Here is a 27,907-nt window from a genome sequence, read left to right as displayed (position 1 = left end):
GGCAGGCCACCCCGCAGGTTCCGTGGTCGTGGTGCTGTGATTCCTTTAGACCCTACAAATATGCACATTGTTCAGACGCCGGGTGCCAGGGGGGAAGCGAAAAGTTCTGAGGAGGACCTAGTTGAATAGCTAACACAGGACACCCAATCTTCTTCAGCTTCCGCTGCTAGTCCTCCTAACCTTGACGCACCATCTACGTCCAGCTGTGCTTTGGGCAGGTCTCAAGTGACCAGTGCCACTCCCCCACCTGTCGCCACCACCAACAGCTGCTTCACTTGATCTGTCACAGGAGTTATTGGCACATCATTTGGAAGAAATGAGTGATGCGCAACCATCATTGACAGAGGATGTAGATAATAGTGATCAGTCTCAGTCAGGCATTACCTACATGGAGGTATGGTGTGATGATGATGATGATGTTGTACCCACTGCTGCTTCCTTTCTTTATGTGTCAGATACAAGTGAAGCGGTTGATGATGATGTGTCAGTGGATGTCACGTGGGTGCCTGCTAGAAGAGAAGAAGAAGAGGGGGAAAGTTCAGATGGGGAGACAGAGAGGAGGAGGAGGAGACGATTTGGAAGCATGGGGAGGTCGTCTCAAGGAGCTAGTGGCACAGTCAGACAGCATGCATCGGCACCCGGGGTCAGCCAGACAGCACGCCGACGCCCATCAATGCATGCTGTTGCCACCACCAGAATGCCGTCATCGCAGAGCTCAGCAGTGTGGCATTTTTTTTGTGTGTCTGCCTCTAACAACAGCGATGCCATTTGCAACCTGTGCCAAAAGAAACTGAGTCGTGGGAAGTCCAACACCCACCTAGGTACAACTGATTTGCGAAGGCACATGGTCTCCCATCACAAACGACGATGGAAGAACACATGAGTAGAAGCAGCACACAAAGTGAAAGCCGCCATCCTCCTCCTGGTCCAGCATCTTCAGCCACGTCAACCACTGCTGTCCTCCTTGCCCCCTCTCAACCATCCGCCACTCCGTCTCTCACCTTGAGCAGATCCTGCTCATCACCAGCCCACAGTCAGGTGTCTATCAAGGACATGTTTGAGCGTAAGAAGCCAATGTCACAAAGTCACCCCCTTGCCCGGCGTCTGACAGCTGGCTTGTCTGAACTCTTAGCCCGCCAGCTTTTACCATACAAGCTGGTGGAGTCTGATGCTTTCAAAAAATTTGTATCTATTGGGACACCGCAGTGGAAGGTACCTGGCAGAAATTTCTTTTCACAAAAGGCAATCCCAAACCTGTACTCTGTTGTGAGAAAGGAAGTTATGGCATGTCTGGCACACAGCGTTGGGGCAAGGGTCCATATGACCACGGATAGCTGGTCTGCAAAGCATGGTCAGGGCAGGTATATCACCTACACTGCGCATTGGGTAAACCTGCTGACTTCTGACAAGCATGGAATGCGTGGCTCTGCAGAAGAGTTGGTGACACCGCCATGACTTGCAGGCAGGCCTGCTGCTACCTCCTCTACTCCTCCTACTCCATCCTCTTCCATAACCTCTTCCTCGGCTGAGTCCTCATAAACTTCTGCGTCTTGCTCCACATCTATGGCACCCCCCCAGCTCCCCAGGTACTATGCTACATCCCGGGTACGGCAGTGTCACGCCGTCTTGGGGTTGACTTGCCTGAAAGCGGAGAGTCACACCGCACCAGCACTCCTGACCACCCTGAATGCACAGGTGGATCAGTGGCTGACTCCGCACCAACTGGAGATTGGCAAGGTTGTTTCTGACAATGGAAGTCATTTGGTGGCGGCATTGAAATTGGGCAAGTTGACACATGTGCCGTGCATGGCACATGTGTGTAATCTAATTGTACAACGATTTGTCCATAAGTACCCAGGCTTACAGGACATCCTGAAGCAGGCCAGGAAGGTGTGTGGCCATTTCAGGCGTTCCTACACGGCCATGGCGCACTTGTCCGATATCCAGCGTCGAAGCAACCTGCCAGTGAGGCGCTTGATTTGCGACAGCCCGATACGGTGGAATTCAACACTCCTAATGTTTGACCGCCTGCTACAACAAGAAAAAGCTGTTAATGAGTATTTGTATGACTGGGGTGCTAGGCCAGCCTCTGGGGAGCTGGAGATATTTTTTCCAAATTACTGGACGCTCATGCGCAATGCCTGTAGGCTCATGCGTCCTTTTGAGGAGGTGACAAACCTTGTCAGTCGCACCGAAGGCACCATCAGCGACATCATACCATTTGTTTTCTTCCTGGAGCGTGCCCTGCGAAGAGTGCTGGATCAAGCAGTAGATGAGCGTGAAGAGGAAGAGTTGTGGTGTCCATCACCCCCACAAACAGCCTTATCAGCATCGCTTGCTGGACCTGCGGCAACGCAGGAAGAGGATCGTGAGGAAGAGGAGTCAGAGGAGGAATGTGGCTTTGAGGAGGAGGAGGAAGACCGCGCACAACAGGCATCCCAGGGTGCTCGTTGTTGTCACCTCTCTGGTACCCGTGGTGTTGTACGTGGCTGGGGTGAAGAAGATACCCTTAGTGAGATCAGTGAGGAGGAGGAACGGGACATGATTAGCACGGCATCCAACCTTGTTCAAATGGGTTCTTTCATGCTGTCGTGCCTGTTGAGGGACCCTCGTATAAAAAAGCTGAAGGAGAACGACCTGTACTGTGTGTCCACGCTCCTCGACCCCCGGTATAAGCACAAAGTGCCTGAAATGCTACCAAATTCCCACAAGTCGGAAAGGATGGAGCATTTTAAGAATAAATTAAAAACTATGCTTTACACAGCGTATAAGGGTGATGTCACAGCACCACGGGAATGTAACAGGGGAAGAGATGAAATTAATCCTCCTCCTGCCACAACCACGGCGGCAAGGACAGGACGCTTTCCTGACATCTTGTTGATGGAGGACATGCGTACCTTTTTAACTCCCATGCACCATCAGAGCCTTTTGGGATCCAGCCTTAGAGAAAGACTCAACCGACAGGTAGCAGACTACTTAGCTTTAACTGCGGATCTCGACACTCTCAGGAGCGATGGACCCCTTGACTACTGGGTGTGCAGGCTGGACTTGTGGCCTGAGCTATCACAATTTGCAATGGAACTTCTGGCCTGCCCTGCTTCAAGTGTCCTGTCCGAAAGCACTTTCTGTGCAGCAAGAGGTTTTGTCACTGAGAAGAGAAGTTGCCTAGGTCAAAAAAGCCTTGACTATCTCACTTTTATAAAAATGAATGAGGGCTGGATCCCGAAGGGACTGACATTGGGCGATACATTTGAATAAAAAAGGCCTGATGATGAGATGAGCTGGCTTGGGCTACAACTGGTACACATATGTTCTCTTTCCTGCTGGTATTTTGTTTGAGGGTCCTGGACCCTCTTATAAAAAGGCCTAAGGAGAAAGAGGTGTACTGGGTGTCCACTCAATTTTTTTTTCTATTTCACATTTGCCCAAAATTATCTCTGGGTTTGTAAAATCAATGCTGTACCTGTGCTCTATTGTTCAAAAGGATGCCATATGTCCTCTTTCCTGCTGGTGTTTTGTTTGAGGGTCCTGGACCCTCTTATAAAAAGGCCTAAGGAGAAAGAAGTGTACTGGGTGTCCATTGAATCATTTGTTTGATTCAAATTCCCGGTTGCAACAAATTATCTCCGGGTTTCTAAAATCAATGCCTTTCCTGTAATCTAATTTTCAAAAGGATGCCATATGTCCTCTTTCCTGCTGCTGGTTTTGTTGAGGGTCCTGGAGCCTCTGCTAAAAAAGCCTAAGGATAAATAAGTGTACTGGGTGTCCAATCAATGTTTTTTTCTATTTCCTGGTTCAGATAAATTATCTCTGGGATTCATAAATCAAAGCCTTTCCTATAATCTATTTTTCAAAAGGATGCCATATGTCCTTTTTCATGCTGTTGTTTCTGTTGAGGCTCCGGGAGCCTCTTATAAAAAGGCCTAAGGATAAAGAAGTGTACTGGGTGTCCAATCAATGTTTTTTTCTATTTCCCTGTTCATATAAATGATCTCTGGGATTCTAAAATCAATGCCTTAACTGTAATCAATTGTTCACAAGGATGCCATATGTCCTCTTTCATGCTGTTGTTTCTGTTGAGGGTCCTGGAGCCTCTACTAAAAAGGCCTAAGGATAAATAGGCGTACTGGGTGTCTAATCAATGTTTTTTTAGATTTCCCGGTTGAAACAAATTATCCCCAGGTTTCTAAAATCAATGCCTTTCCTGTAATCTATTTTTCAAAAGGATGCCATATGTCCTCTTTCATGCTGTTGTTTCGGTTGAGGCTCTGGGACCCTCTTATAAAAAGGCCTAAGGATAAATATGTGTACTGGGTGTCTAATCAATGTTTTTTTAGATTTCCCGGTTGAAACAAATTATCTCTCGGTTTCTAAAATCAATGACTTTCCTGTAATCTATTATTCCAAAGGATGCCATATGTCCTCTTTCCTGCTGCTGTTTTTGTTGAGGCTCCGGGACCCTCTTATAAAAAGGCCTAAGGATAAATATGTGTACTGGGTGTCTAATCAATGTTTTTTTTAGATTTCCCGGTTGCAACAAATTATCTCTGGGTTTCTCAAATCAATGCCTTAAATGTAATCTATTGTACAAAAGGATGCCATATGTCCTCTTTCCTTTTTTTTTTTTTTCTCTGTATTTTTGTTTATTTTAGAAAATTTAATGCACTTATAGGTTCACTAAGATTATTACTTTGCACACTGCCATTTTCCATGCAGCATTTTGACATGTCGTGTGATATGACTAGAAGAATGGTATGTTTTGAATCTGCTGAGCATAATAATTAAAAAAAAAATTAATTTAACTTGAGTTACTAACTGAAGCATGACTTCAGGAGTCAGGCGTGGTCCTAGGTATTGGTTGTTAGCAGATTCTTTTCAATGCAAATTGCAATTGCCACAGCGTGCATAAAATGTGCGTCACCAGTCTCCAAATCTTACCTTTTTAATGCCAATTGATATTGCCACAGCTGGAACAACAGTAAATAACATGTGCGTCACCACAGTCTCCAAAGCTGTTGTCAGATGTATACAAAAACACTGATAAAGTATTCCTTTCGGGGCGCAAAGAGATGGCTACCAGAACACTCCAGGAACTTCCCAAGAGTCGCTGTCTTGTGTTTCTGGTGATGTTGGAGACATCTGGGTAGTGTACAGGGAGGCCCAAAATCCTCTCCATCTCTGTGCACCACAGGACAGGACGTCCTTGTCATCCATAAGCACAGGAAATTGCTGGCATTTTCCTTGCTTCAAGAAGTTCAGCTTTTGTGGTGATAGTACAGAATTTATTAAACTTTGGTTTCCTACCATACTCAAGACAATCTTGTAGTTCAAGCTTCGGACTTGCTGTGGGAAACAGTGGCCTGTCCATACCAGGAAGATGATTTAGACAGAAGTAATGAGCTCTGCTTGCAGGTGACACATGTTTATCATCAATCATCAAAGGGGTTGCGTGCAGAATATGGCAGATGGCCCCTTATTCACATGTTTGTCCAGAGCCACAACATTTGCAAACAGCCAGAAGAAAGGTCGGTTCTCACCAGCCTTAAGTTGCGCTTCATTTACCAAATGCTGATATTCAAAAAATAGACAAACAGTGCCATAAAAAAGACATTTGCGATATGGATTCACCAGAGCAAGGTCATTGCAAGTACTTCCCACGATAACAAAATTAAAATGCCACAACTCCGCAATCTTCCCCTTCACATTATTATTGTCACACTCCCTTGTACTCCTATGCCCAGCTCCCTGCTCTTGTTTTTGTTGAGGGTCCTGGAGCCTCTGCTAAAAAGGCCTATGGATAAAGAAGTGTACTGGGTGTCTATTCAAAGTTTTTTTAGATTTCCCGGTTGCAACTAATTATCTCTGTGTTTCTAAAATCAATGCCTTTCCTGTAATCTATTATTCAAAAGGATGCCATATGTCCTCTTTCATGCTGTTGTTTCGGTTGAGGCTCCAGGACCCTCTTATAAAAAGGCCTAAGGATAAATAAGTGTACTGGGTGTCTAATCAATGTTTTTTTCTATTTCCCGGTTGCAACTAATTATCTCTGGGTTTCTAAAATCAATGCCTTTCCTGTAATCTATTATTCAAAAGGATGCCATATGTCCTCTTTCATGATGTTTTTTTCTGTTGAGGCTCCGGGAGCCTCTTATAAAAAGGCCTAAGGATAAAGAAGTGTACTGGGTGTCTAATCAATGTTTTTTTCTATTTCCCGGGTTGCAACTAATTATCTCTGGGTTTCTAAAATCAATGCATTTCCTGTAATCTATTATTAAAAAGGATGCCATATGTCCTCTTTCATGATGTTTTTTCTGTTGAGGCTCCAGGAGCCTCTTATAAAAAGGCCAAAGGATAAAGAAGTGTACTGGGTGTCCAATCAATGTTTTTTTCTATTTCCTGGTTCAGATAAATTATCTCTGGGATTCATAAATCAAAGCCTTTCCTGTAATCTATTTTTCAAAAGGATGCCTTATGTCCTCTTTCATGCTGTTGTTTCTGTTGAGGCTTCGTGAGCCTCTTATAAAAAGGCCTAAGGATAAAGAAGTGTACTGGGTGTCCAATCAATGTTTTTTTTCTATTTCCCGGTTCATATAAATGATCTTTCCTGCTGTTGTTTCTGTTGAGGCTCCGGGACCCTCTTATAAAAAGGCCTAAGGATAAAGAAGTGTACTGGGTGTCCAGTCAATGTTTTTTTCTATTTCCCGGGTCATATAAATGATCTCTGGGATTCTAAAATCAATGCCTTAACTGTAATCAATTGTTCACAAGGATGCCATATGTCCTCTTTCATGCTGTTGTTTCTGTTGAGGCTCCGGGACCCTCTAATAAAAAGGCCTAAGGATAAAGAAGTGTACTGGGTGTCCAGTCAATGTTTTTTTCTATTTCCCGGGTCATATAAATGATCTCTGGGATTCTAAAATCTATGCCTTACCTGTCATCTATTGTTCAAAAGGATGCCATATGTCCTCTTTCCTGCTGTTGTTTTTGTTGGGGGTCTGGAACACTATTCTAAAAAGGCCGAAGGAGAACGACCTGTACTGTACTGGGTGTCCAATCATGTTTTTGTTTTCAATTTCACGGTTCATAATAAATATCACTGTGTAACTAAAATCAATGCCATACCTGTACTCTGTTGTTCAAAAGGATGGCATATGTGGTGTTTCATTCTGTTGTGGTTGTTGAGGGTCGTGGCCGTGGGACAGCGTATAAAACGGCTGAAGGAGAACAACCTGTACAGCCTTGCTCCTCTTTTTAGGCAGGCCAGCTCTTTGCATACATGCCCACAGACTCTGTAACGCATGCCTCTTTTAGGGAGAGGTGCAGCCATAATGCAGGGTCAGAACCTCTGCCTGCAACTGTTATACTCGATTTTGCGAAAGGAAGTAACTTTACCATGGTTCCCTGCACGCACGTATTGTTGTTATATTTTGGTGAGGGTAATCATGATGGCCATGTAGACCACCACCGAGAGTCCTGGAAGTAACAGGGATGAGATGAAAGTGCTAAGAATAGTACTACTTAAAACAACCGAGTTAGCCATGGGTGTTAATCCAAGACCGCTTGGCTTTATTTTTGTTTTGGGTGCTGCTAATCATGCAGGCCATATAGAGCTGCCACCAATCGGTGTTGTATCAGTTATTTAACTAATAAGAACAGAACTACAAAAATACAACCAATGAAGGGCCTTATGAAGACTGAGCCAAGGTTGGATTGTAGTGTTTGGTTAGGCTAATCATGATGGCCATGTAGACCACCACCGAGAGTCCTGGAAGTAACAGGGATGAAATGAAAGTGCTAAGAATAGTACTACTTGAAACAACCGAGTTAGCCATGGGTGTTAATCCAAGACCGCTTGGCTTTATTTTTGTTTTGGGTGCGGCTAATCATGCAGGCCATATAGAGCTGCCACCAATCGGTGTTGTATCAGTTATTTAACTAATAAGAACAGAACTACAAAAATACAACCAATGAAGGGCCTTATGAAGACTGAGCCAAGGTTGGATTGTAGTATTTGGTTAGGCTAATCATGATGGCCATGTAGACCACCACCAAGAGTCCTGGAAGTAACAGGGATGAGATGAAAGTGCTAAGAATAGTACTACTTGAAACAACCGAGTTAGCCATGGGTGTTAATCCAAGACCACTTGGCTTTATTTTTGTTTTGGATGTGGCTAATCATGCAGGCCATATAGAGCTGCCCCCATTCAGTGTTGTATCAGCTATAAAAATAATAAGAACTGTACTATCAAAATACAGCCAATGAAGGGCCTATGAAGACTGAGCAAAGGTTGGATTGTAGTATTTGGTTAGGCTAATCATGATGGCCATGTAGACCACCAACGAGAGTCCTGGAAGTAACAGGGATGAAATGAAAGTGCTAAGAATAGTACTACCTGAAACAACCGAGGTAGCCATGGGTGTTAATCCAAGACCGCTTGGCTTTATTTTTGTTTTGGGTGCGGCTAATCAAGCAGGCCATATAGAGCTGCCACCATTCGGTGTTGTATCAGCTATAAAAATAATAAGAACTGTACTATCAAAATACAGCCAATGAAGGGCCTATGAAGACTGAGCAAAGGTTGGATTGTAGTATTTTGTTCGGCTAATCATGATGGCCATGTAGACCACCCGTAACAGGGATGAAAGTGCTAAGAATAGTACTAATTGAAACAACAGAGTTAGCCATGGGTGTTAGTCTAAGACCACTCAGCTTTTTTTGGGGTTTGGGTGCAGCTAATCATGAAGGCCAGATAGACCTGCCACCATTTGGTGTTGTAACAGGTATTAAACTGCAAAGAACAGTACTACTTAACACAACCTACTTACCATGGGTCCCAGAGCATATGTTTGGTTATTATATTTTGTAAGGGTAATCATGCAGGCCATATAGACCTCCACCGATAGGGTGAGTATGAGTAACAGCTATTAAAATGCTAAGGACATTACTAATTAACACAACATAGTTACCATGGGTCGCAGACCAAGAGCAGATGTCTTATTATTATATTTTGTATGGGTAATCATCCAGGTCATATAGACCTCACCAGATAGGGGGAGTTACAGAGATTAAAGTGCTAAGAATGGTAGTACTTAAAACACAACCTAGTTAAAATGGGTACCAGACCTCATGTCTTATTATTATATTTTTTCAGGGTAATCAGGCAGGCCATATAGACCACTCCCGATGGGGGGGGGGTAACAGGGATTAAAGTGCTAAGAAAAGTACTAATTAACACAAGCTAGTTATCATGGGTCCAACACCGTGTGTCTTGATGTTATACTTTGTCAGGGTAATCATGCAGGCCATATAGACCTCCCTTGATAGGGGGAGTAACAGGGATTACAGTTATAAGAATAGTACTACTTAAACACAACCTAATTACCATGGGTCCAAGACCAGATGTTTTATTATACTTTGTCAGGCTAATCATGCAGGCCATATAGAGCTCCAACAAAAGGGGGGGTAAGAGGGATTCAAGTGATAAGAAAAGTTTTACTTAACAGAACAAAATTACCATGGGTCCCAGACCGCATGTCTTGTTGTTATACTTTGTCAGGGTAATCATAACCGCCATATAGACCTCCACCAATAGGGGGAGTTACAGGGCTGAAAGTGCGAAGAATAGTACTACTTAACACAACCTAGTTGGGTCCAAGAACGCATGTTTAATTATTAGACTTTATCAGGGTAATTATATATCTAACAAATCTATCTATTTCTCTTCTATCGATTCTAACTATCAATCTATGTATATCTATCTATCCTATCTATCAATCTATCTTCTGTCCGGGATGTTTTGAGACAGCCACTTGTGTTTCTGACAAATTTGAAGTAGGAGGACAAAACAATCATCTTCTTCCATCTCCCGGTTCCACAAATGAAGGCCATATAAACCTCATCTGATAGGGGGAGTAACAGTTTGTAGTAAAATGTTAAGAATATTACTACTTAACACACCACGGGTCACAGACCACATGTTTTATTGTTATACTCTGTCAGGGAAATTATATATATTTAAAATCAATTTATTTATATATCATATCGATCGAACTATCAAACGTATCGATCAAATGTAGATTGCATCTATTGATTGATGTAATTCGTATCTATAAAATGTATATTACATATTTTGGTTGATGTCATTCGTATCTATAAAATGTATATTGCATCTTTGATTCGATAACATTCGTATCTATCAAATGTATATTGCATCTATTGATCGATGTAATTTGTATCGATCGAATGTATATTGCATCTATTGAGCTATGTACAGTGTATCGATCATATGTATATTGCACCGATTGAGCTATGTAATCTATGTATCTATCTATCAAATCTATCTATCTCGTGGTTGTGCAAGTGGACTGTTTCCGGTTGATTGCGGTGCGTAACACTTGGAGTTTTCTCTGTCACTGTGATGCGGCCGTAACCCTTACACTACCTGATAGATACGACATCATAACTGATGTTTTAAAGCACGTTATTGTAAACAATTTGGGAATGTTAGTTGATTTAGGCCCATTATGGCTTAAAAGCAGACTATTGTGGCCAGAAAGAGTCCTTGTAGGTTTTAAAGTTCGCCTGCCTATTGAAGTCAATGGGTTCGCGAACAATACCAGAAGTTCAAGTCCGTCGTTCGCGAACCGAAAATTTTAGGTTTGTGACATCACTAGTTGACTTATTGGAAAATATTTCTTCCTCCTGTTGTTTGACTGTATGCAATTTTGGATTTCAATAAAAACATTTTAAAACCAAAAAAAAAAGATAACAAAATGCAATATAGATTGCTTTGACAGTAGACAAAGGAAACTTAGAACATGTTCACTAGTAAGATATAAAATAGAAATATTTTAGGTCATTTTCCTGGAAAAGGGGAAAGAAAAGAAAGATTTGAAAAGGTAGATGATCCTAGTTCCACTCACCAGCCAGCACTATCCACATGTAAAATTTAGCATAGTACAACTTGGATTCTTTCTAAGCCTTGCAACTGTTAAAGGAAAAACAACTTTTCTTTTGTCAGATGAGAGTGCACAAGTTTATCACATTTGGGAATATTCCCCTTCTGACCACTAGAAGGAGGCAAAAGACACCCCAATACAGCAGAGTTTTAAATACCTTTCACTTCCCATGATCCTCCTTGATGAGGAGTGAGCTGGAAGTGCAGTGCAAGATCTACTCATCGTTTGAAAGGAGATCCTCTAACTGATCTAGGGGCCAAGTCCTCCTAACAGTAACCTGTCATTCAGAAAGGTAGACAAGGAGTTATAAGCCAGGCAGTTAAGGTATTTTCTCAGTGAGAAATGTTGCAGCCCTCCCAGTTGAAATGTGGACTTGTCCACCATTCCCATGTGTTGAGATACTGTAACTGATTTAGATCCTTGGCATTGTGTTCGCATTGCCTAGGATGGGCTTTTTTTAAAGCAAAAAAAGAAGAATTTTCCTTTCAATGGAAAAAGACAGACCATTTTTGTTTTTAAACAGTATATACATTGTCCTAAAAGAAAATACATAAAAGTAATTTTATCAATAAAAAAACTAAGAATAATAAAAATTTCAAGGAGAAGATACGTGACCTGCTGTCTGAAAGAGAGCAAAGAAAAGAGGAAGTTATTTCCTTTTACTACTTGGATATATTATCTGCTCTTTGTTGATTGGTTGTTTTTTGTTTCTATGACTGTGTTCGGCAAAAGCTCCAAGCGAACTGGGACTTGCTTGGAGCATTTTCTGAATACTTGCCAGTGAGACAGACGCTGGGCGTTCTCTGAGTGCTCTGATGATGTAAGTCCCAGCGCTTCCAGTGTGCTGGAAAATCTGGGACTTTTTCTAATCTCCCTTGCTAGCACCACGTCATCACTGGAGTAGAAGTGCCTCCACTAGCTCCTGAACGCTTGCCGAACGCGGCCTTTGTTATTGGTTTCTTTGCTGCTGTTTTGGAAGTCAGTAAAGATTAATGCAAAATATGAAGCATCCTGTCTTGCCATAAAGTCCTTCATTATACATTATAGTTTATTGCAGAATTATGTTGTCAGACGTCTGTCTCTAAAGACATATGGATTTAGAATTAGAATTTTGTTATAAAGGTTTTTTTTTTTTTTTTAAATCTTTTTTCCTTTTTTTTCCTTTTTAAAAAAGTTTCTTAATTTAAATGACAAAGGAGTCTGTGTGAAGACTGTCAATTTGAAAACAAGTATTTATTAAATATTTCCATTAATAAACATTCTAAAGTCTATTAGCTCCTTTTAGGGGAGCTTTCTGTAGTAAAAAAATGAATTCCGTTAATTAATCACTTCCACTAAAAGCATGTGTCAGTGTCTTAAAATGAAATGATTACATTTCTGTGTGAGTTGTATTTTAAGAGGACAAAAGCTTTGACAGTTGAGATAGATACTTGAAAAGGTAAAAGCCGTCGGCCTCAAGAGAAGCAGCCTCACCACTTTGTTGTAACAAAGAACTTTTTTGTTCTCTTAAACATCACAAACATTTTTGGTTCTATTTAGAGCACATCAATAATTGTTTAGTAACATTAATATTATTTTCATTTCGCCTCTTTTTTGCACATTTGTACCAATATCATTTTATTTATATTAACTTTATTTATTTATTGGGGTTTAACACGATTTGATCATCACGCATTATTTGATACACTATTTCCAAAGTATATTATTTTTTACGAATTGTTGATTAATTTATTCCTATAAACTTGACACTTTTTTCTTAGCCTCAACACTCATTATTAGATTTATTATTCACAATGTACATTATTTTTTATTTTCTATCAATTGTTGATCAATTCACTTCTTGACACTTTATCTTAGTCTTCAATTACATCAGGCGCACCTTATTCCTATGCTCTTTGTATAGTTTTTTTCAGATACTTGAAAACCATTTAATGCTATTTGTATTTTAAAAATACTATATAACTTTCACTATGAATATGCTGTATACAGAGAAAAGTACAGTCAGATACTAATTGGGTTTTCTGATGCAAACTCCTGTATCCCACTTGTTTCTGTGAAAAGGATCATCAGAGTTTAAAAGTTCATCTTGATTCAAATGTTACTGCATCTTTTTTGTCCAATTACAGAAATACAGAAATATTTCTATAACAGTGTTGGTTATGCAAAACTGGGGAATGGGTAATAAAGGGATTATCTTTCTTTTTAAACATTATCATAGACTGATGTAAATTACTGTACATGAATCTATATCCAAGGGACATATCCTCTGCCTCATAATGTTACTGAATAATATTATGCATTCATTCCTAAATATTTATATAAAACAATGCAGATATTTTGTCTGCTATTTTCTCCTATACTTGCTATAGTTGTGTCAATGCAATATGGGTTGGCATGAAAACTTTTCACGTGGGGCCTGAGCATCTAAAAGTCTTCTCTCTGGTGAGTTGATCTAAGAAGTTTCACTCTCATCAGTACCATAAGGTCTCTCGGATGTAAAGGAGAGACACCTACATTACAAAATAATGCTAACCCCCACCCCAAAGATTTTGTCCTGATTTCTCTCCATGCCATCAAGTTTTTGATCATCATACCCTAGATCACACCAATGCTGATTCCCCAGACTGACTCACTGAAATCTGTCAAGACCATCTTCTGCTGTGGTTTTTGTAGGGAATAACACTTTTTGACATTGCTGTCATTTGTCAAATATTGTAACTATGGACTAGATTACGAGTAAAGGGATGCTTTGCTCTAAAGCTCGTTTGTTAACTTCGCTAGACAGAGGCTTTTCGTATTGTATTGGGTAGTGCGATAAATAGTTTAAAGTAACACTCTTACTGATGCGTATTTTATCAAGTGCGCTCACCCGACATGAAATATTAAAATTTCACATTCCATATGTTCTATTTATTCTTAAATATAAATATATATATATATAATTTTTACTTAGTAAAATGTATATCTATACATACATATATATAGATAGATAGATAGATAGATAGATAGATAGATAGATAGATATACTTTATACATATTTATCCATCCTTCCAAGGTCAACTACCTGGGTGCAATTATGAAATAAACATTCAGCAAAAAAAAAATAAAAGAACTCTGAAATATTTATTGACATTTCAGGGAAAGTTACATCCCCTTCATCAGAACATTGCTAGTGACAACCAACACATTTATAGTGTATAAAATCCAATCAGCGTGCCTACCCCTCAAGCTCTTTGTGGCACCAAAGTGAATGTGGAATGCAAACATGTGTTCCAATGTGAAACCAGAAGTGGTGAACATGTCACTTCGAGTGGTATTGTTCATACATTAATAATATCCGTTTAGCATATATTTGCATCAAGTTATGTATAATCAAAACAAAAAAAAACAGGTAACTAATTTACATCAAATCATTTGCTGCACACATCACTAAATTGATGCACTCATTGTGCCAATTGTATCTAGATGTGTGTATACACAACGTTGCCATAGAAACCGGCAACCACTTCATTCAGAGTTTTGATTCAATGAGTAAATGTAAAGTACCAGTTTCTTGGTTTGAATCACATATGAAATTGATTAATAATTTCTATCTTTCACCATGGAAAATATCCAAGATGTATCCCTCTCTGGTTAATCTATGCCTGCGATGTGCACATGGCAGGGCGGATATTCTCCACATGTTTTGGACATGTCCTAAGGTTCGGCAACTTTGGTTAAAAATCATCTTGTGGTTTAATAAGTTATATAAAGTTACAATAGGTCTTTCTGCGGAAGATATTGTTTTTCTTTTTCGGTCAAAAGATGTTCTGAACAATAATACCATGAATAGTTTAAATACAATTATTTTGGCAGTTAGATACTGCATACTTAAAAATTGGAAGGACAGACATGTGCCAGGTCTAGCCATGGTGTTTAAAGTCCTGCAAGATCAAATTGTCTTTGAATCATACCACCTATATGATGCCGCTGAGGATAAAATTAAGAATTTTTTTATGGAGATGGTCCCCTGTGATATTATCATTTCCAACCCCATTGCAAAAATTGATTCTCTCCCCCTTCTTATTATCAACAAGCTTTGTGGAACTAACTCTATTAAATGTATTTCCACATAGATGTATTGGGTGATATGGAGGGGAGTGTTGAGGGGTTTGACAGCGGTGGCGGCGGGGGGGGGGGGGAGGAGGATGGGAATAGTCAGGTATGTATATATCTATATACAAGTTTATATAAAAAAAAATTTTTTTCCTTCTCTCCTTTAGTTCAAAGGAATAAATATTATTTAGGAGAAAAGGGAAAGGCAAGGAAGGAAGAAAAGGATAATAAGATTATAGCCATAGGCTAGGCAAGTATTATGGATTAAAAAAGCTGTTTGGATTCTACATACAGCAATCAGGGCTCTCTTTATATATGAGACGAGGTATCCAGATGGTGTAACTGAAAGATCGATGTCACAATAGGTTTTTTTTCCCATTATTACGTATATGTGTAGATGGGTGTAGGAGCACATACATATATATGAATATTAATGTTTAGTCTTTATACATACGGCATGTACTCATGGTAAATATGTCTTAATAGCATTTAATGGATCTAAAAGTGTCCGCATGGTATTTGAATTATGTTTTGTTTTTCAAGATTTAGTTTCCAAACTCCTAAATGGCGCTGTTTCTTTTGTTTGCTGTATAATGGACTAATTGGTTCTGAATAGAAGATATTTAGAAAAAAGAAACAAGGTTTTGGTTAAACAGTGCTAGGAACATGTTTGATCTGTATGCTAATTATATTTTTCTTTTTGAATTACCAGACTAGGTATGCAACTTCAGTTCTTGCTTCTCTTATGTAGAAGAGCATAAATATGTATATTGTATATAATATGTATTTATTTTTTGTTTTGTTTTTGTATTTTTGTTTGTCCTTATGTCATATGTCTAAAAGAAAAAAAAACCAATAAAATAATTTAAAAAAAAAAAAAAGAAACCGGCAACCACTTGACATCTATCAAATCTGTGACAAGTGTGTATCAAAATATTTATGTGTTACACCTCAAGTGTTCCCATATTACAGATTATATACACATACAGTATATTATGGGCATATGATGTGTGTTAATATCTGTAATTTATTGTTTTGATCAGTTCACAAAACAATATATTACCATGCACCTGATTTGAGGAAGGCTGTAACTGGTATAGTAGACACAGGATTCTCAGCAGGCACAGAATACCCAGCAGGTACTGTTGGTAAGACTGTCATGGGATACCAAATAGGTATAGACGGCAGCTTTAGAAACAAGATGAGCATACACAGGTATCAGGCTAGTCTGCTTGGCTTTCAGGATCCAGGTGAGCATACACTGGTGCAAGGTAAGTATGCTTGGTTTCTGGAACAAGGTGAGCATATACAGGTATCAGGTAAGTATACTTGGTCTCTGGAGCAAGGTGAACATACTCAGGTACAAGGTAAGTATGCTAGGTCTCTGGAACAAGGTGAGCATATCCAGGTACAAAGTAAGTATGCTTGGTGTCTGGAACAAGGTGAGCAGATGCAAGTACAAGGTAAGTATACTTGAGTCTCTGGTGCAAGGTGAGCATACACAGGTATCAGGTAGATATGCTTGGTCTCTGGAACAATGTGAACATATGCAGGTACAGGGTAAGTATGCCTGAGTCTCTGGAACAAAGTGAGCTTTTATAGGAACTCCCACACCTGAGTCTTCCAGGTGGGAGTTTGGGTAATTAGGGGATGGCCCCTTTAAATCCCAGCAGTGTGCAGCAACACTTGCCTAGTGGAAACTGTAGCAGGAGCAGAAGGAGCTGAAACAGTCACTCTCAGCATTTGCTGAGACCGGGAAGCTGGGCCTTAGCTCCCGGTAAGTTCCTCACACATTTATTTATTGACTGCATTTTTGCATTTTACAACTCTCCTTTAGCATCTATTAAATTTAATAATTCCTTGTCCCCTCCATTTAAGATATATAATGGCACCTGACAGGGTTGTCCTCTGTCGCTACTGCTTTTTGTATTAGCTATGGAAGTGTTAGCTTCTCATGTGAGAAAAGATATGTGATTCAGGAATTTACTTCTATTATCTAATTTACTTAATTGTCTTGGAATCCTTTGTTGAAGGAGCAGCAATGCAATACTGGGAGTTAGCTGAAAGCCAATGACAAAATGCATATATGTGTAGCCACGAATTTGCAGCTTGTGAGTCTACCTAGAAATACGTTGTTACGGTACCAACAGTGTACCAAGGGTTAATACCAGATGAACAATGTCCTGCATAGGGAATCAGCAATTCACAACCCAGCCAGTTTCAGGTTTAAAACAGAATGTCTACTTTATTTGAAGGCAGCACACAGATTTATACACCCTGGCTTCAGGTTACAAAGGGCATTGGTTTAACAGTAAAGCAAACATATGAACAATGCATCAAACCTCTAACAATTGTCTAAAAACAGATTAACATATTAAGTTAATTAACTAGGGAAGAACGTTTACTCAGACAATCTGATGTTGGGCAGTCTAGTTAACATAATCACACAAGGACACAATCAGTTTACCCAGACAGACTCCTGAGACACAATCAGATCTGAAACATACATAGAATACATCTTATTACTGAATATAGGAACAGTTCTTATTAGCTATAAAGTCTTTTATGCCCACTTGGCTTATAGAGTCACAATTGCTCCCACAAGGGGCACTCACACCCTGTACCCATCCTGTATTTATAGATACAGGGTGACATAGACATAAGACAGAGTTATGAAAGTACATGGGGTGTCCAGCATATAAAATTCCATATTTCCATGCAGTCTCTGGGTATCCTTAAGCCCATGTACCTCCAGCCCAAAGAATGTTCCATAACAGGCCCTCCAATGTACAGTGGCGAGATTGGTTTTGTCACATCTCTCCCCTTTTCCAAACAGACTAACAGGGTATCTGACCTCCTGCCGGTCAGTGCCCTGGTTAGTCCAGCAACCCACCCATAATAAATGGTTACTACACCTGAGTACGGGGAAAACTTGTCCATGTCCAGGTACCTCACCACAGCTGTGTGGGGGACTGGTACGCTGAATTGGTGGGTTGCGAGGTGGGCAGAGACCAGCTGTACTCTGCCCGGGTGCCAGCACTACCATGGAAGTAGCCTGGTGGGAGCCTGGTTGCTGGAGGGGGAGACCGACTGTCTCCCCTTTGGATACATAGCTGTGCTGCTGGAGGGGGAGACCATTCGTCTCCCCTTTGGCTAAACAGCCGTGTTGCTGGGGGACAGGACCAACTGTCCCTACCCCTTGTAACGCAGCCTGCCGCTGGGGAATGGAGTCTGGGCTCCCAAAGTCAGGCTCTGCAAAGGACTCCCATAACAAGCCAGGACCATCAAACTCCTCTCCCTCTGGTTTGTCATGCTCGGCTGTCCAGGGTATATAATGTGCCATATACCACCAGAGCGCCTGGTAGGCATGTCAGTTTGCTGGGACAATCCATCTGGATTCCCGTTATGAGAGAGAATTCCTGTCCATACAAACAAGGGTTCAAATTCCTCAGTGCCCAGACCAGGGCCAAACAGTCCTTCAAAATCCCATCAGCTTCTTTACGAGTTTTCTGTACCTGCTCTTTATAGGTATCCACAATCCCTTCATACTGACATAGGGTGCCCTTGAGTTGCTGCACCTCACTATGAGCCAGCGTCAGCTTCTCCTCAAGTGTCGCTAAGTTTGTCTTTAAGGTTTCATGTCCCACTCTCAAGCTGGTGTTTTCTGCAGTCTGTCGGTGCAGCTTGTCTAGCAGAGATTCACGTTCTAAACGTGCTTTTTCCTCTGCGCTCCTCTTCTCCTTCATCAGCGCATTGTAACGGGACCTCCACATATCAATAGCGGATAGAGATTTACTGAGCTCATCGTCCTGGGGCTTAGCAGCAGGTGGGTCAGTCTCTGCTGCATGGATCTGGGCACGGGTAGTCACAGAGTTAACATCAGCGGGACCCATAGGAGCGTAGGCAGAAACAAGGGGGGCCAAGTCATTTCCAAGAAGAACATCAGCAGGTAAGTCCTTCTTGACCCCCACATTCACAGGTCTAGCGCCCACTCCCCAATCCAAATGTACCCTGGCAACAGGTAGGCTGAACACATCGCCCCCTGCTAACCTCACAGCCACGGTGTCTCCCGTGTACTGTTTCTCAGACACCAAGTTCTTTTGAAGCAAGGTCATGGTAGCACCAGTATCCCGTAGACCACTGACCTTCTTCCCATTCACTTTAACCAGTTGCCGGTTATTCCGATGGGCAGCTTGCACAAGGTCTGCCTCATGTAGGATGCTCCAGCATTCTTGCGCCTCTACGTAGCGGGCCGTAGGCTGAGGATTACGTGGGATTCCGCCGGCGGGTCTTCTCCAGGACTGCGCTTGGTTCGCTGCGTTTAGGGGACACTCTGGTCTTTTGTGCCCTAGTTGCTTACATCTAAAGCAACGAATAGGTTGTGAGTAGCACCGCAAATTGAACAGGGCTCTCTGAGGGTAGTTCGTGGCCGGAGGCCGTGTGGTATAGCGGTGCGCCGGGGTTTGGTAACTGGCAGCTGCTGGGGTGACTGGGGGTCTGTACTCCACTCTAGCAGGGGGCTTAGTGGTAGCAGTGTCCAGTTTGCGGGCATCCGTATACTCATCTGCCAAGCGAGCCGCTTCCTGCAGGGTGGAGGGTTTACGGTCCCGAACCCACTCTCGAACTCCTGCGGGTAACTTGTCGAAGCAATGTTCCAACAGGAATAGCTGCAGCACCTCTTCCCCAGATATGGCTTGGCACCCCGCTATCCAGTGAGCTGCTGTGCGGTGCACCTTACATGCCCACTCAAGGTAGGAATCTCCAGCTAATTTAACAGTGTCTCTGAACCGCCTCCGGTATGCCTCCGGTGTAACCGCATACCTGGAGAGCAGAGCCTCTTTTACAGTATTATAATCCCTGACTTCCTCATCTGGAATGGCCCGAAAAGCCTCTCTGGCCCGGCCGGATAATTTTCCAGATAATATCGTGACCCAGTCCTCTGCGGGTACCTTGTGTAGTGCACATTGCCTCTCAAAATCCGCAAGGTACCCATCAATCTCTCCTTCTGTTTCCAGGAAGTTTTTAAAAGCTGCAAAATTTACTTTTCTCTTTTCCATCTTAGTCAGTATTGTAATAATCCCCCTCTTCCTGAGGTTACTGGCTTGTGTAGTTGCTCTTCTGGGCGATAAGGTTCATTCCGTCGCTGCCACCAATGTTACGGTACCAACAGTGTACCAAGGGTTAATACCAGATGAACAATGTCCTGCATAGGGAATCAGCAATTCACAACCCAGCCAGTTTCAGGTTTAAAACAGAATGTCTACTTTATTTGAAGGCAGCACACAGATTTATACACCCTGGCTTCAGGTTACAAAGGGCATTGGTTTAACAGTAAAGCAAACATATGAACAATGCATCAAACCTCTAACAATTGTCTAAAAACAGATTAACATATTAAGTTAATTAACTAGGGAAGAACGTTTACTCAGACAATCTGATGTTGGGCAGTCTAGTTAACATAATCACACAAGGACACAATCAGTTTACCCAGACAGACTCCTGAGACACAATCAGATCTGAAACATACATAGAATACATCTTATTACTGAATATAGGAACAGTTCTTATTAGCTATAAAGTCTTTTATGCCCACTTGGCTTATAGAGTCACAATTGCTCCCACAAGGGGCACTCACACCCTGTACCCATCCTGTATTTATAGATACAGGGTGACATAGACATAAGACAGAGTTATGAAAGTACATGGGGTGTCCAGCATATAAAATTCCATATTTCCATGCAGTCTCTGGGTATCCTTAAGCCCATGTACCTCCAGCCCAAAGAATGTTCCATAACAGGCCCTCCAATGTACAGTGGCGAGATTGGTTTTGTCACATACGTTTAAACAACGGATACAAAGAGAATGAAACAAACGATATGCTATATCTGAATCACAAACAGATTTTAGAAAAATAATCTAAAATAATAAATAAAATAAATAAATAAATAAATCTATAAACTGGGTACTGGCAGATAGCTGCCAGTACCTAAGATGGCAGACACCATGAAGAGGGGGGAGGGTTTGAGGGCAGTTTGGGAGGGATCAGGAAGGTGGAAGGGTAAAGGGGGGATTCTACACTGCAGACAATAAATAAACATAATTAATTTATTTAAAAATACAAATACAAAAAATAAAACTAACTACTGGCAGACTCTCTACCAGTACCTAAGATAGTGATGCGGGGGGAGAGCTGTTTGGGAAGTGTCAGGTGGGAGTGTAATCCCTGCATTAAAATACTATTACCCTTTCCAGCAAACTAATTAACCCCTTCACTGCAAGGAAGTTCAGAGTGTGGCGCATAGTTGCAATTAGTGTCCTTCTAATTGTCAAAAATGAATTGCAAACCTCCACATGTTTGCTATTTCTGAACAAAAGGGACCCCAGAGAGCCTTTTACAACCATTTTTCTTATGGCTGCAGTAGTTGTGTGTAAATAATTTCAGTGAGAAACCCAAAGCTTGTGAAAAAGTTAAGTTTTATTTTATATGACTGCATTTGGTGGCAAAACTGTGGCATGAAATATACCAAAATGGACATGGATAACCACTTTGAGTTGTCTAATAAAATTTAAAAAAAGATACAGTTTTGATAGATAAATAAAAAAAACAAAGGCTCTATTTCTGTTTAAATGGAGTGATAGCAAAAATGCTAACAATTCTTCTGTATTTTGGGCAAGAAATTCTCGGTAGCAAAGAGGTTGAGGCTCTTTTTCTGTCATCCTTATACTGGACAGAAGTTCTACATAAATAATTTGTTGACATGCAACACCAAATGAATTATATATGTCATTAAATGTCCTTACTCATTAATTTACATAGGTGAGATAACTAGAAAACCTAAACAGATAAATCATGAACATAAATCCAATATAAGACATGGTGATATGGAGGGTCATATATCCTCTAAATTTATAAAATTTGTATAAAGCATTAGGCAACTTGATTCCAAGCAACAAATTATGATGATATTCCCAAGAAAGTAGGCGATAGGTAATTGCTACTTAAAAGAAAGGACATGACATGGATATTTAAATTGATAGCTATGGAACTTAAAGGGTTAAATAGGGATTTTGAGAGGTCATTAATCCTATAATTGATTTATACATAGCCAGTTGTTTTATGATTATGGGCCAGATTAATTGGTGCAATATCAGATTTTTTTCACTCATGGTAACTACGGAAAATCTGATGCGCGGTAACTTCAGGACTTTTGATATTGTGACAGCATTAATACCCCCCACACACACACACACACACACATAAATGGAGCACGCTTTAAAAAACAAACAAAAAAACTTACACTTATCCCTTGCGTGCCAGACCAACTGCGCTAAAGCTGAAGGTAGATGAAGATATTTTACATTCCAATGTTCTTCACATAGAAGAAAACGTGCTGATTTGAGATTTACAGCTTTGTGTTATTGATAAGGAGTGCTTATTGCCACATAAGTACTCTATCCAAGTCAATTATGTTGAGAATTGTCTACTGATTTTAGAATAACATTTTCAATTAATATTTTTATAAATGTGTTTTATTGGAATTCAACATTGGGCCTAACATTTGGAGATACCCCTTTGAGAAACTTTAAAAGTACTAGTCTATGCTAAAAGATTCCGTAAAAAAAAAAAAAGTATAAAAAGATCAGTATTGTTTCCATTAATTGTATGGCATAAACTCTTCTTGTTTTAGGTTCAATGTCAGCTTTTGTAAAATCATATAGATCGATTATAGCTTTTTAGGAATTCTGTATTTTTGAACATTCTAATTTGAAATTTCAGACAGAACAGATATTTTCTGGGCACAAATGTTCTTTCTAATGTAATTATTTCCATTGTTATTGTCAATGCTTGGTACAACATATGCTGTGATTGGTTGAGTAAGTTTTGTCTTCGTTTTTTTTCTTTAATTACATTTTTCTTTAATTTACTTATGTTATCTAAGTTTCTTCTTTCTCTTGGTGTCCTTTTGTTGGAGAAGCAGCAATGCACTACTGGGAGCTAGCTAAATACACCAGGTGAGCCAATGGTAAGAGGCATATATCAATTAGCAGCTAGCCCACAGTAGTGCATCACTGTTCCTGAGCCCACCAATGTGCACTTTTCAACAATGGATACAAAAAAATTAAGCAAATTAGATAATAGAAGTAAATTGTAATGTTGTTTAACATTGCAAGGAAATTCTTTTTATATACTGGAGGTCCTAATCATAAAAGTTATAGATAAATCTGCTAGCAACAAAAGTACAAAAAAGAAGAGGAGACAAGATCTTATGTTAGTCTAAATCCCACATCTGCTGAATTGAGGATGAGCTTGAAGATGAGCAAGATTTAACAACTGCCAGGCAGTGAGGTTTGCTGTCTTGAACCTCATCTGCTCAGCTTCATGGTGATTGGGCAGCAGTATGCTTATTGTACTGTTGATTGTACAAAGCAGCCCCTGATTGTGTGCGGCCAATCAAATGCAAATGAGAAAGAGGAGGTATCCAAAACATGGACGGCTAGATTTAGAGTTTTGTCGGTAACGACCCGCGTAGCTAACGCTGGCTTTTTTCTGGCCGCACCTTTAAAATAACTCTGGTATTGAGAGTCCACAGAATGGCTGCGTTAGGCTCCAAAAAAGGAGCGTATAGCATATTTAACGCAACTTCAACTCTCGATACCAGAGTTGCTTACGGACGTGGCCAGCCTCAAAAACGTGCTCGTGCACGATTCCCCCATAGGAAACAATGGGGCTGTTTGAGCTGAAAAAAAAACTAACACCTGCAAAAAAAGTCCTCGGAAGTCTTGATCCAAGCCTCGGAAGTGTTGATCCAAGCCCAAGCGGGGGGCTGAAGAGTGACATCCATCCTCGGGCTGAAGTCCCGATTTAAGCGGCGATTGAAGAAATCCATCCTCGGGCTGAAGTCGGAAGTCCATCATCTGGATGAAGTCTTCTATCAAGCCGCATCTTCAATCTTCTTTCTTCTGGAGCGGAACCATCTTCTTCCAAGCCGACGCGGAACATTCTCTTCAACCGACGACTAGACGACGAATGACGGTTCCTTTAAATGACGTCATCCAAGATGGCGTCCCTCGAATTCCGATTGGCTGATAGGATTCTATCAGCCAATCGGAATTAAGGTAGGAATATTCTGATTGGCTGATGGAATCAGCCAATCAGAATCAAGTTCAATCCGATTGGCTGATCTAATCAGCCAATTGGATTGCACTTGATTCTGATTGGCTGATTCCATCAGCCAATCAGAATATTCCTACCTTAATTCTGATTGGCTGATAGAATCCTATCAGCCAATCGGGAATTCGAGGGACGCCATCTTGGATGACGTCCCTTAAAGGAACCGTCATTCGTCGGGAAGTCGTCGTCGGAAGAAGATGGGTCCGTGGTGGTCTTCAAGATGGAGCCGGTCCTCATCGGATGAAGATAGAAGATGCCGCTTGGAAGAAGATGGTTGCCGATCCGGATCTACTCTTCTTCCCGGATAGGATGAAGACTTTGGAGCCTCTTCTGGACTACTTCAGCCGTCGGATGATGGATGTCTAGCCCCCACTTGGGCTTAGATGAAGATATCGGAGCCAGGATGGATCGGTGTAATACCCGGTGAGGTGAAGACAAGGTAGGAAGATCTTCAGGGGCATAGTGTTAGGTTTATTTAAGGGGGGTTTGGGTTAGATTAGGGGTATGTGGGTGGTGGGTTGTAATGTTGGGGGGGGGGGTATTGTATGTGTTTTTTTTACAGGAAAAAGAGCTGAATTTCTTGGGGCATGCCCCGCAAAGGGCCCTGTTCAGGGCTGGTAATGTAAAAGAGCTTTGAACTTTTGTAATTTAGAATAGGGTAGGGCATTTTTTATTTTGGGTGGCTTTGTTATTTTATTAGGGGGCTTAGAGTAGGTGTAATTAGTTTAAAATTGTTGTAATATTTTTCTTATGTTTGTAAATATTTTTTTATTTTTTGTAACTTAGTTCTTTTTTATTTTTTGTACTTTAGTTAGTTTATTTCATTGTAGTTATTTGTAGGTATTGTATTTAATTAATTTATTGATAGTGTAGTGTTAGGTTTAATTGTAGGTAATTGTAGGTATTTTATTTAATTTATTTATTGATAGTGTAGTGTTAGGTTTAATTGTAGGTAATTGTAGGCATTTTATTTAATTTATTTATTGATAATGTAGTGTTAGGTTTAATTGTAACTTAGGTTAGGATTTATTTTACAGGTAATTTTGTAATTATTTTAACTATTTTAGCTATTAAATAGTTCTTAACTATTTAATAGCTATTGTACCTGGTTAAAATAAATACAAAGTTACCTGTAAAATAAATATAAATCCGAAAATAGCTATAATATAATTATGATTTATATTGTAGCTATATTAGGGTTTATTTTACAGGTAAGTATTTCGTTTTAAATAGGAATAGTTTATTTAATAAGAGTTAATTTATTTTGTTAGATTTAAATTATATTTAATTTAGGGGGGTGTTAGTGTTAGGGTTAGACTTAGCTTTAGGGGTTAATACAATTATTAGAATAGCGTCGAGATTCGGTCGGCAGATTAGGGGTTAATAATTGAAGTTAGGTGTCGGCGATGTTAGGGAGGGCAGATTAGGGGTTAATAAATATAATATAGGGGTCGGCGGTGTTAGGGGCAGAAGATTAGGGGTACATAGCTATAATGTAGGTGGCGGCTCTTTGCGGTCGGCAGATTAGGGGTTAATTATTGTAGGTAGGTGGCGGAGACGTTGTGGGGGGCAGGTTAGGGGTTAATAAATATAATATAGGGGTCGGTGATGTTAGGGCAGCAGATTAGGGGTATATAGCTATAATGTAGCTGGCGGCGGCGTGCGGATGGCAGATTAGGGGTTAATAAGTGTAGGTAGCTGGCGGCGACGTTGTGGGGGGCAGATTAGGGGTTAATAAATATAATATAGGGGTCCGAGGTGTTAGGGGCAGCAGATTAGGGGTACATAAGGATAACGTAGGTGGCGGTCGGCAGATTAGGAGTTAAAAAAATGTAATCGAGTGTCGGCGATGTGGGGGGGCCTCGGTTTAGGGGTATATAGGTAGTTTATGGGTGTTAGTGTACTTTAGAGCACAGTAGTTAAGAGCTTTATAAACCGGCGTTAGCCCAGAAAGCTCTTAACTACTGACTTTTTTCTGCGGCTGGAGTTTTTTCGTTAGAATTCTAACACTCACTTCAGCCACGACTCTAAATACCGGAGTTAGAAAGATCCCATTGAAAAGATAGGATACGCAATTGACGTAAGGGGATCTGTGATATGGAAAAGTCGCGGCTGAAAAGTGAGCGTTAGACCCTTTTTTGACTGACTCCAAATACCGGCGGTAGCCTAAAACCAGCGTTAGTAGCCTCTGGATAGTGGAGAACTGGCAAAAGTGACAGCCAGAGCGACAGGACAACTGCTATCACCATCAGCCTGTTCTCTTCAAGATGACTATCCATGGAGATAACAAAAAATAGCAAACCTAATTGGACAGCTGATCCCTGCTGGCAGAAATTAAGCCCTTGAAGATGCTCTCACACCAACTTAAGCAGATACCAATCTTTTACATGTCCTATGTGAAAAAGTGATAGAATAGCTGGCGAGCATGCACTTCACAACAGACATCCTGAGTGACTCTAGCAAGAAGCATTAATTGCTGTCTCTCACAGCTGACTTGTTCCAAACATCTCTTGGGAGGGACTTGCCAGTGCTGCTTCAGAACATCTAAGACATCTTTCATTTATGATAACCACTGAAATAATTGATATGAGCCACACCTTAGATAACATATTTAAAGTTCTGCATTCTATAGTGGCATGGTGGGTGAGAAAGCATGCAGGCACAGTGGTGGAAACGGTAATTAGTGACAGAAGAGCAAACATGGTGTAGGCTTTAAAAAAAGTTTGTTTGGTGTGCCAGGAGAGTGCAGGCTTGCTAGCATCAGTGATCGGCATAGAATGATCATGGGATACTTGACTTCACTGCAGGATGAAGGCAATTAATCTGGGGAGGAGCAAGGAATGGCAGATCTTCCACAGCACCATCTCAAGAAGATGGAGTGATGAGCTAGAATGCCAGATTGGAAATGCTGGAGCGGATGTTAATGCAGCAAAGGGCAATTCACTCAATGGATTAGAACCATAATACTGGAGAGATATGCCTGCTGGGAAAAAAAATGAATGAGCGGTGATAGGGGAAGTAGTAGCAGTCCTTTCAGGGATGAAATGCTAAGCTTAGCCACTGCTGGCCTTTTGCAGACTATTCTACCCTTTACAGAACTTGTCACATGGGTTCTTTCCTTGAGGATCCTGAGAATCTCTTTGAACAGAGGAAGCTGCACTAATCATAATACTAAAGGACAATCTTAAATCCTGCATTGGAGAAGGGCCAGATTACGAGTGGAACGTTAAATGCGCTAGAAGTAAGATTTTTGGGCTCATCGGGTTGTTCTTGTATTATGAGTTGAAAGTAAACAGTTTTCGCTCTCACGCTAACCTGAATAGTGCAAAAATATTAAGTTAGAATATCACGTGCACATTCACGTATTTCCCCCATAGTAGTCAATGGAGAAAAAAAAATGGTAAAAAACTGGAAAAACCGACACCCGACTCTCGCACAAACACTATCGCATATTCTCATTTGGGCTAATCCAACATATTTCACATTCCAATGTTCTGCACATAACAGAATATGATACTTTGGTACAATATATATCTATACCTACATTTATACATGATTATTTATAGGATATATATATATATATATATATATATATATATATATATATATATATATATATACACACAGTATAGTTATAACACACAGAGGCCTAGATTTAGAGTTCGGCGGTAGCCGTCAAAA

The sequence above is a fragment of the Bombina bombina genome, chromosome 4 (genome assembly GCF_027579735.1).
Source record: "Bombina bombina isolate aBomBom1 chromosome 4, aBomBom1.pri, whole genome shotgun sequence".
NCBI lineage: Eukaryota > Metazoa > Chordata > Amphibia > Anura > Bombinatoridae > Bombina > Bombina bombina.
This window is presented reverse-complemented; position numbering follows the sequence as displayed.